The sequence below is a fragment of the Eubalaena glacialis genome, chromosome 4, assembly GCF_028564815.1.
Source record: "Eubalaena glacialis isolate mEubGla1 chromosome 4, mEubGla1.1.hap2.+ XY, whole genome shotgun sequence".
In the NCBI taxonomy this organism is placed as follows: Eukaryota; Metazoa; Chordata; class Mammalia; order Artiodactyla; family Balaenidae; genus Eubalaena; species Eubalaena glacialis.
The window spans coordinates 126,259,973-126,270,947 of NC_083719.1; positions in this window are offsets into that span (position 1 = coordinate 126,259,973).

The window sequence follows — 10,975 nt, forward strand, 5'->3', positions numbered from 1 at the left end:
AGGTCACTTATCCGTTCTTATGCCTCAGTTATTCTGCTATTGATTCCTTCTAGTGTAGTTTTCATTTCAGTTATTGTATTGGTCATCTCTGTTTGTTTGTTCTTTAATTCTTCTAGGTCTTTGTTAATCATTTCTTGCATGTTCTCAATCTTTGCCTCCATTCTTTTTTTTTTTTTTTTTAGTTGTTTTGTTTGTTTGTTTATACTGCAGGTTCTTATTAGTCATCAATTTTATACACATCAGTGTATACATGTCAATCCCAATCGCCCAATTCAGCACACCACTATCCCCACCCCACCGCAGTTTTCCCCCCTTGGTGTCCATATGTCTGTTCTCTACATCTGTGTCTCAACTTCTGCCCTGCAAACCGGCTCATCTGTACCATTTTTCTAGGTTCCACATACATGCGTTAATATACAATATTTGTTTTTCTCTTTCTGACTTACTTCACTCTGTATGACAGTCTCTAGATCCATCCACGTCTCAACAAATGACTCAATTTCGTTCCTTTTTATGGCTGAGTAATATTCCATTGTATATATGTACCACAACTTCTTTATCCATTCGTCTGTTGATGGGCATTTAGGTTGCTTCCATGACCTGGCTATTGTAAATAGTGCTGCAATGAACATTCGGGTGCATGTGTCTTTTTGAATTACGGTTTTCTCTGGGTATATGCCCAGTAGTGGGATTGCTGGGTCATATGGTAATTCTATTTTTAGTTTTTTAAGGAACCTCCATATTGTTCTCCATAGTGGCTGTATCAATTTACATTCCCACCAACAGTGCAAGAGGGTTCCCTTTTCTCCACACCCTCTCCAGCATTTGTTGTTTGTAGATTTTCTGATGATGCCCATTCTAATTGGTGTGAGGTGATACCTCATTGTAGTTTTGATTTGCATTTCTCTAATAATTAGTGATGTTGAGCATCTTTTCATGTGCTTTGTGGCCGTCTGTATGTCTTCTTTGGAGAAATGTCTATTTAGGTCTTCTGCCCATTTTTGGATTGGGGTGTTTGTTTCTTTAATATTGAGCTGCATGAGCTGTTTATATATTTTGGAGATTAATCCTTTGTCCGTTGATTCATTTGCAAATATTTTCTCCCATTCTGAGGGTTGTCTTTTCGTCTTGTTTATGGTTTCCTTTGCTGTGCAAAAGCTTTGAAGTTTCATTAGGTCCCATTTGTTTATTTTTGTTTTTATTTCCATTACTCTAGGAGGTGGATCAAAAAAGATCTTGCTGTGATTTACGTCAAAGAGTGTTCTTCCTATGTTTTCCTCTAAGAGTTTTATAGTGTCCAGTCTTACATTTAGGTCTGTAATCCATTTTGAGTTTATTTTTGTGTATGGTGTTAGGGAGTATTCTAATTTCATTCTTTTACATGTAGCTGTCCAGTTTTCCCAGCACCACTTATTGAAGAGACTGTCTTTTCTCCATCGTATATCTTTGCCTCCTTTGTCATAGATTAGTTGACCATAGGTGCGTGGGTTTATCTCTGGGCTTTCTATCTTGTTCCATTGATCTATGTTTCTGTTTTTGTGCCAGTACCATATTGTCTTGATTACTGTAGCTTTGTAGTATAGTCTGAAGTCAGGGAGTCTGATTCCTCCAGCTCCGTTTTTTTCCCTCAAGACTGCTTTGGCTATTCGGGGTCTTTTGTGTCTCCATACAAATTTTAAGATGATTTTTTCTAGCTCCGTAAAAAATGCCATTGGTAATTTGATAGGGATTGCATTGAATCTGTAGATTGCTTTGGGTAGTATAGTCATTTTCACAATGTTGATTCTTCCAATCCAAGAACATGGTATATCTCTCCATCTGTTGGTATCATCTTTAATTTCTTTCATCAGTGTCTTATAGTTTTCTGCATACAGGTCTTTTGTCTCCCTAGGTAGGTTTATTCCTAGGTATTTTATTCTTTTTGTTGCAATGGTAAATGGGAGTGTTTCCATAATTTCTCTTTCAGATTTTTCATCATTAGTGTATAGGAATGCAAGAGATTTCTGTGCATTAATTTTGTATCCTGCAACTTTACCATATTCATTAATTAGCTCTAGCAGTTTTCTGGTGGCAGTTTTAGGATTCTCTATGTATAGTATCATGTCATCTGCAAACAGTGACAGTTTTACTTCTTCTTTTCCAATTTGGATTCCTTTTATTTCTTTTTCTTCTCTGATTGCTGTGGCTAGGACTTCCAGAACTATGTTGAATAATAGTGGTGAGAGTGGACATCCTTGTCTCGTTCCTGATCTTAGAGGAAATGCTTTCAGTTTTTCACCATTGAGAATGATGTTTGCTGTGGGTTTGTCATATATGGCCTTTATTATGTTGAGGTAGGTTCCCTCTATGCCTACTTTCTGGAGAGTTTTTATCATAAATGGGTGTTGAATTTTGTCAAAAGCTTTTTCTGCATCTATTGAGATGATCATATGGTTTTTATTCTTCAATTTGTTAATATGGTGTATCACATTGATTGATTTGCGTATATTGAAGAATCCTTGCATCCCTGGGATAAATCCCACTTGATCGTGGTGTATGATCCTTTTAATGTGTTGTTGGATTCTGTTTGCTAGTATTTTGTTGAGGATTTTTGCATCTATATTCATCAGTGATATTGGTCTGTAATTTTCTTTTTTTGTAGTGTCTTTGTCTGGTTTTGGTATCAGGGTGATGGTGGCCTCATAGAATGAGTTTGGGAGTGTCCCTTCCTCTGCAATTTTTTGGAAGAGTTTGAGAAGGATAGGTGTTAGCTCTTCTCTAAATGTTTGGTAGAATTCACCTGTGAAGCCATCTGGTCCTGGACTTTTTTTGTTGGAAGATTTTTAATCACAGTTTCAATTTCATTACTTGTGCTTGGTCTGTTCATATTTTCTGCTTCTTCCTGGTTCAGTCTTGGAAGGTTATACCTTTCTAAGAATTTGTCCATTTCTTCCAGGTTGTCCATTTTATTGGCATAAAGTTGCTTGTAGTAGTCTCTTAGGATGCTTTGTATTTCTGCGGTGTCTGTTGTAACTTCTCCTTTTTCATTTCTGATTTTATTGATTTGAGTCCTCTCCCTCTTTTTCTTGATGAGTCTGGCTAATGGCTTATCAATTTTGTTTATCTTCTCAAAGAACCAGCTTTTAGTTTTATTGATCTTTGCTATTGTTTTCTTTGTTTCTATTTCATTTATTTCTGCTCTGATCTTTATGATTTCTTTCCTTCTGCTAACTTTGGGTTTTGTTTGTTCTTCTTTCTCTAGTTTCTTTAGGTGTAAGGTTAGATTGTTTACTTGAGATTTTTCTTGTTTCTTTAGGTAGGCTTGTATAGCTATAAACTTCCCTCTTAGAACTGCTTTTGCAGCATCCCATAGGTTTTGGGTTGTCGTGTTTTCATTGTCATTTGTCTCTAGGTATTTTTTGATTTCCTCTTTGATTTCTTCAGTAATCTCTTGGTTATTTAGTAATGTATTGTTTAGCCTCCATGTGTTTGTGTTTTTTATGCTTTTTCCCCTGTAATTCATTTCTAATCTCATAGCGTTGTGGTCAGAAAAGATGCTTGATATGATTTCAATTTTCTTAAATTTACTGAGGCTTGATTTGTGACCCAAGATGTGATCTATCCTGGAGAATGTTCCGTGCGCACTTGAGAAGAACGTGTAATCTGCTGTTTTTGGATGGAATGTCCTATAAATATGAATTAAATCTATCTGGTCTATTGTGTCATTTAAAGCTTCTGTTTCCTTATTTATTTTCATTTTGGATGATATGTCCATTGGTGTAAGTGAGGTGTTAAAGTCCCCCACTATTATTGTGTTACTATCAATTTCCTCTTTTATAGCTGTTAGCAATTGCCTTATGTAATGAGGTGCTCCTATGTTGGGTGCATATATATTTATAATTGTTATATCTTCTTCTTGGATTGATCCCTTGATCATTATGTAGTGTCCTTCCTTGTCTCTTGTAACATTCTTTATTTTAAAGTCTATTTTATCTGATATGAGTATAGCTACTCCAGCTTTCTTTTGATTTCCATTTGCATGGAATATCTTTTTCCATCCCCTCACTTTCAGTCTGTATGTGTCCCTAGGTCTAAAGTGGGTCTCTTGTAGACAGCATATATATGGGTCTTGTTTTTGTATCCATTCAGCAAGCCTGTGTCTTTTGGCTGGAGCATTTAATCCATTCACGTTTAAGGTAATTATCGATATGTATGTTCCTATGACCATTTTCTTAATTGTTTTGGGTTTGTTTTTGTAGGTCCTTTTCTTCTCTTGCGTTTCCCACTTAGAGAAGTTCCTTTAACATTTGTTGTAGAGCTGGTTTGGTGGTGCTGAATTCTCTTAGCTTTTGCTTGTCTGTAAAGCTTTTGATTTCTCCATCAAATCTAAATGAGATCCTTGCCGGGTAGAGTAATCTTGGTTGTAGGTTCTTCCGTTTCATCACTTTAAGTATATCATGCCACTCCCTTCTGGCTTGTAGAGTTTCTGCTGAGAAATCAGCTGTTAACCTTATGGGAGTTCCCTTGTATGTTATTTGTCGTTTTTCCCTTGCTGCTTTCAATAATTTTTCTTTGTCTTTAATTTTTGACACTTTGATTACTATGTGTCTCGGCGTGCTTCTCCTTGGGTTTATCCTGTATGGGACTCTCTGCGCTTCCTGGACTTGGGTGGCTATTTCCTTTCCCATGTTAGGGAAGTTTTCGACTATAATCTCTTCAAATATTTTCTCTGGTCCTTTCTCTCTCTCTTCTCCTTCTGGGACCCCTATAATGCGAATGTTTTTACGTTTAATGTTGTCCCAGAGGTCTCTTAGGCTGTCTTCATTTCTTTTCATTCTTTTTTCTTTAGTCTGTTCCGCAACAGTGAATTCCACCATTCTGTCTTCCAGGTCACTTATCCGTTCTTCTGCCTCAGTTATTCTACTATTGATTCCTTCTAGTGTAGTTTTCATTTCAGTTATTGTATTGGTCATCTCTGTTTGTTTGTTCTTTAATTCTTCTAGGTCTTTGTTAATCATTTCTTGCATCTTCTCAATCTTTGCCTCCATTCTTATTCCAAGGTCCTGGATCATCTTCACTATCATTATTCTGAATTCTTTTTCTGGAAGGTTGCCTATCTCCACTTCATTTAGTTGTTTTTCTGGGGTTTTTTCTTGTTCCTTCATCTGGTATATAGCCCTCTGCCTTTTCATCTTGTCTATCTTTCTGTAAATGTGGTTTCTGTTCCACAGGCTGCAGGACTGTAGTTTTTCTTGCTTCTGCTGTCTGCCCTCTGGTGGTTGAGGCTATCTAAGAGGCTTGATGGGAGGCTCTGGAGGTGGGTAGAGCTGACTGTTGCTGTGGCGGTCAGAGCTCTGTAAAACTTTAATCCACTTGACTGTTGCTGGGTGGGGCTGGGTTCCCTCCCTGTTGGTTGTTTTGCCTGAGGCAACCCAACACTGGAGCCTACCCGGGCTCTTTGGTGGGGCTAATGGCAGAGTCTGGGAGGGCTCACGCCAAGGAGTACTTCCCAGAACCTCCGCTGCCAGAGTCCTTGTCCCCACGGTGAAACAGAGCCAGCCCCCGCCTCTGCAGGAGACCCCCCCAACACCAGCAGTTATGTCTGGTTCAGTCTCCCCCAGGGTCACTGCTCCTTCCCCTGGGTCCCGATGCACACACTATTTTGTGTACGCCCTCCAAGAGTGGGTTCTCTGTTTCCCCCAGTCCTGTCGAAGTCCTGCAATCAATTCCCACTAGGCTTCAAAGTCTGATTCTCTATGAATTCCTCCTCCCGTTGCCGGACCCCCAGGTTGGGAAGCCTGACGTGGGGCTCAGAACGTTCACTCCAGTGGGTGGACTTCTGTGGTATAAGTGCTCGCCAGTCTGTGAGTCACCCACCCAGCAGTTATGGGATTTGATTTTACTCTGATTGCGCCCCTCCTACCGTCTCACTGTGGCTTCTCCTCTGTTCTTGGACGTGGGGTATCCTCCTTGGTGAAGTCCAGTGTCTTCCTGTCGATGATTGTCCAGCAGCCAGTTGTGATTCTGGTGCTCTCGCAGGAGGGAGTGAGAGCACGTCCTTCTACTCCGCCATCTTGGTTAATCCTCCCCAAGCTTACTTTTTTTTTTTTTTTTTTTTTTTGCCTCCATTCTTATTCCGAGGTCCTGGATCATCTTCACTATCATTATTCTGAATTCTTTTTCTGGAAGGTTGCCTTCATCTGGTATATAGCCCTCTGCCTTTTCATCTTGTCTATCTTTCTGTAAATGTGGTTTTTGTTCCACAGGCTGCAGGATTGTAGTTTTTCTTGCTTCTGCTGTCTGCCCTCTGGTGGTTGAGGCTATCTAAGAGGCTTGATGGGAGGCTCTGGTGGTGGGTAGAGCTGACTGTTGCTGTGGCGGTCAGAGCTCAGTAAAACGTTAATCCACTTGACTGTTGATGGGTGGGGCTGGGTTCCCTCCCTGTTGGTTGTTTTGCCTGAGGCAACCCAACACTGGAGCCTACCCGGGCTCTTTGGTGGGGCTAATGGCAGAGTCTGGGAGGGCTCACGCCAAGGAGTACTTCCCAGAACCTCCGCTGCCAGAGTCCTTGTCCCCACGGTGAAACAGAGCCCCCCCCCCGCCTCTGCAGGAGACCTTCCAACACTAGCAGGTAGGTCTGGTTCAGTCTCCCCCGGGGTCACTGTTCCTTCCCCTGGGTCCCGATGCACACAGTATTTTGTGTGCGCCCTCCAAGAGCGGGGTCTTTGTTTCCCCCAGTCCTGTCGAAGTCCTGCAATCAATTCCCACTAGGCTTCAAAGTCTGATTCTCTATGAATTCCTCCTCCCGTTGCCGGACCCCCAGGTTGGGAAGCCTGACGTGGGGCTCAGAACCTTCACTCCAGTGGGTGGACTTCTGTGGTATAAGTGTTCGCCAGTCTGTGAGTCACCCACCCAGCAGTTATGGGATTTGATTTTACTCTGATTGTGCCCCTCCTACCGTGTCATTGTGGCTTCTCCTTTGTCTTTGGGTGTGGGGTATCTTTTTTGGTGAGTTTCAGTGTCTTCCTGTCGATTATTGTCCAGCAGCTAGTTGTGATTCTGGTGTTCTCGCAAGAGGGAGTGAGAGCACGTCCTTCTACTCCGCCATCTTGGTTCCTCCCCAGAATCATTTTTAAAAAGAAATATAACTTGGAGCTCAATAATTCAAAGCTCAAAGATCACTTACTGAGTGCTTATTTTGAACCAGGCACTGACATGAGTGCTTCATGTATATTATCTCATTTAATCCTCACAATAGTCCTGTGAGGCAGCACTGTTATTGTTCCCTTTTTACAGATGGAGAAACTGAGGCACAGAGAGATTAAGTGCTTGCCAGAGTCACACTGCTAGTCTGTTGTAGAGCAGGGTACAAGAAGAGCTGCCTGTTTAAACCAAGGTAGAGGGAAGGGTTTCGAGTGGGGAAGGGTCAGTAACCCTGTCACTTTTCCTTCTGCCTCCACAGCTCAGAGGACCCTGTTTGAAAACTTCTGATAAGAAAACCAGAAGATAAACTGAATGGCTCAATGTCAAGGTAGGATAAAATGTTACAAAGATAAATATTTTAATACACAGTTAGCTTTAAAGAAAGAAAGGGAAATCCGTGGGAGCCAGAAGCAAGTGCGGAATTCAGAGTCCTACAGGTTCATGGGAGGAGATGCCATGGGGACCCTGAGGGTTCTCAGCCTGAACACTGGTCCTTAGAGCTGGGCTGGTTTTCTAATGCCCACCCCCCCACCCCCCCTTACTAGACATGACCGTGGGCCTATGTAAAGCAGGAGAGCTGGACATTTGCTCCCTGCGTGAAGCTTGAAGCCTGAAAGTGTTGTTTTTCCATCAAAAAGGAATTAGAAAACTTACTTCCACCTTCCAAGGAAACCCTGAAGAAGCCATGCATCTGTGAGGAAAAAATCAAACCCCCAGACTCGCTACTTGAGAAGGTGTAGGATCTGAATTTACCCTGCACTCTACAGGAATCCCAATCAGGGGAGTAAGTGATTAAAACTGGCCCTTGGATGTTGATTCTCTAGGAAGACAACAGAAACAATTGCAAAAACTACTCTATAAGGATACTTTCACAGTGCAGGGCTCATGAGAAGCCCCCCCACCCTTTTTTCTTTTAAATGTTGAAGACTCATTCAGGGTAGTTCACAGTTAAAGAGATACAAATCCAAAAGGAAATTAACTACCTGGAGAGAGGACCAGCAGTTGTAACCAGCCAGTGAATTAGCATAGCAAGAATGGGAAATAAAAGAACTGGAAATGAAAGAGACCTAAAGTAAGTGTGTTAAAGTAACTTAAAAGATTTTTAAAATTAGGAACCATAATGAAAGAATAGAGCATTATGGACAGACAAGTTTGATAAATAGCCAAATACAACAACCAAAAATTTTTTGGATAAAATTTGATTTGATAAAATACAAATTTGGGGCTTCCCTGGTGGCGCAGTGGTTGAGAATCTGCCTGCTAATGCAGGGGACACGGGTTCGAGCCCTGGTCTGGGAAGATCCCACATGCCGCGGAGCAACTAGGCCCGTGAGCCACAACTACTGAGCCTGCGCGTCTGGAGCCTGTGCTCCGCAACAAGAGAGGCCGCGATAGTGAGAGGCTCGCGCACCGCGATGAAGAGTGGCCCCCGCTTGCCGCAACTAGAGAAAGCCCTCGCACAGAAACAAAGACCCAACACAGCCAAAAAAAAAAAAAAAATATATATATATATATATATATATATATATAAATAAATTAAAAAAAAAAAAACTTGAAGGAATTTTAAGTGATCCCTAGGTTTCCAGCTCTTAGCTGCAATGATGGTAGTGCTAGCCTCAGGCAATGCAGTGAGGTACCAAAGGTGAGAATTTTAGCTTATCCTCTGGTCCTACCCTGTCCTTAATCAGATACCTCCCATAGCCACCAAGGCTGAATTTCTCTGCAACCAAGTCTCTGATAAAGATACCAGAAATTTTAGAGACAGGCTCTCAGGAGCAATTGCATTTTAAATTAAGGACCACTGCTTGAGAGCAAATCAAGAGCCTGTGCTGCGCAACAAGAGAGGCCGTGATAGTGAGAGGCCCGCGCACCACGATGAAGAGTGGCCCCCGCTTGCCACAACTAGAGAAAGCCCTCGCACAGAAACGAAGACCCAACACAGCCAAAAATTAATTAATTAATTAATTAATTTAAAAAAATACAAATTTGATTTTAAAAAAGACACATTTGATAAGTAACCAAATAACAACTCCTAGAAATAAACAAACAAAAATGCACTGCAATTAAAGATCCACTGGATAGGTTAAATACAAGATTCAGCACAGCAGAGGAAAAAAAATTCAGGAACCTGAACACAGATCTGCAGCAATCACCCAGAATGTAGCTGTAGAAACTACAAAAGGATTAACCAAGCAAGACAGAATAGAATGAGAGGCCCAACGTAATCTAATAGAACTCCCAGAAGGAAAGGCTGAAAGGGAGTCAGTACTCACAGGGAAAATGACTGAGAATATTCCAGAATGAAGACATGAATCTTCATACTGAAAAAGTACATTAAGTTCTCTAGAGGGTAAATAACAGTAAAAGATTTTTTTTAAACATGATTTCTATTTCTCTAAAGGTTTTATCTGTTCTTGTTTTTCCTCCCAGTCCTTCTTTCTGGGTTTAATTTCTATTTCATCTAAGTGTTCGATTTTATAGAATGAAAGAATTAAATGAAAATATAAGAATATAAATTAATAAAATAAAAAATAAAGAATATAGAAAGAAGGAAATAACAATGACGAATGACAAAATTAATGAAATTCTATGTTTTAAGAACTCGTTTTCGGGGCTTCCCTGGTGGCGCAGTGGTTAAGAATCCACCTGCCAGTGCAGGGGACACGGGTTCAAGCCCCAGTCCAGGAAGATTCCACATGCCGCGGAGCAACTAAGCCTGTGCACCACAACTACTGAGCCTGCGCTCTAGAGGCCACTCGCCACAACTAGAGAAAGCCCACGCACAGCAATGAAGACCCAACGTAGCCAAAAAAAAAAAACCAACAACAAACTCGTTTTTAAGCTGCCGCTGCTATAAGTTAGTTACTGTTGCTGGGCTCTGCTTACTTCCATGACAGACAGGCTATTCCCCCATGTGTAGATCAGAAGTCAGTTCTGGGGCAGTTTTACTCTCAGTATACTGCCCATGTGGTCAGAAAAGCCTTCCAGGGGAGGTACACCAGCACAGGGAGGGAAGCTGGGGGAAGAGGATGGAGACTTCAGCAAATGCTGGACCATCTTCAGAAACCTGACCCCAAATGAACATACACTAAGAGTGGCACCCAGTGACCCGATCACAGGGACAGCACAGCACACAGGGCTGGTTCCCAGGACTTCCACACCCTGGCTGCTGCTGGTGGTGGGTTGTTTGTGGGGTTTTCCTCCAATTGCTGTGTTTCAGGGTAGCTATAATCTAGAGAGTGCTTTCTAGAGTGTGCAATGAGCCAGTTTCCCTCTCCTCTCCCTCTCCCACCCCTCCGTCTCCTGTCCACTTTCCCCTTCCCTACCGAATGTGCAGTCTCTGGTGCATGGGGTCCCACGGGCGACAAGGTAGAGGCCAACAGGCGACTCTGTGCAAGTAAGGAGTAGGTCTCCTGCTAGCACTGCGATACAGGGGATGATATTCTGCAGGGTGAGTGTATCCTGTACAACTAAGCCAGCTAAAATGTGATGATCAGTTTAATTTAGTAGTACTGGGTTACTGAAGTTCAGGGTGGGGTATAAGATACTGGAGTACCAGGGTAGACAATCCATTCTATCACAAAAAGGCCTCAGTGAGGGCTGGTTAGGTCTGCCTCACTTCTGCAAACAGGACTGCAGTTATCTTTCTGAACTCTTTGGTAACTGCTAACTTGGAGATTATTCTGCAGAGATGCTGGCTGAGATGCAAAACCCCGTAAGAACATTATAAAATCAGACACCTCTCCCACCATCTAATTAAAATCATGTCTCAAAGCTCACCACCAATAACCAC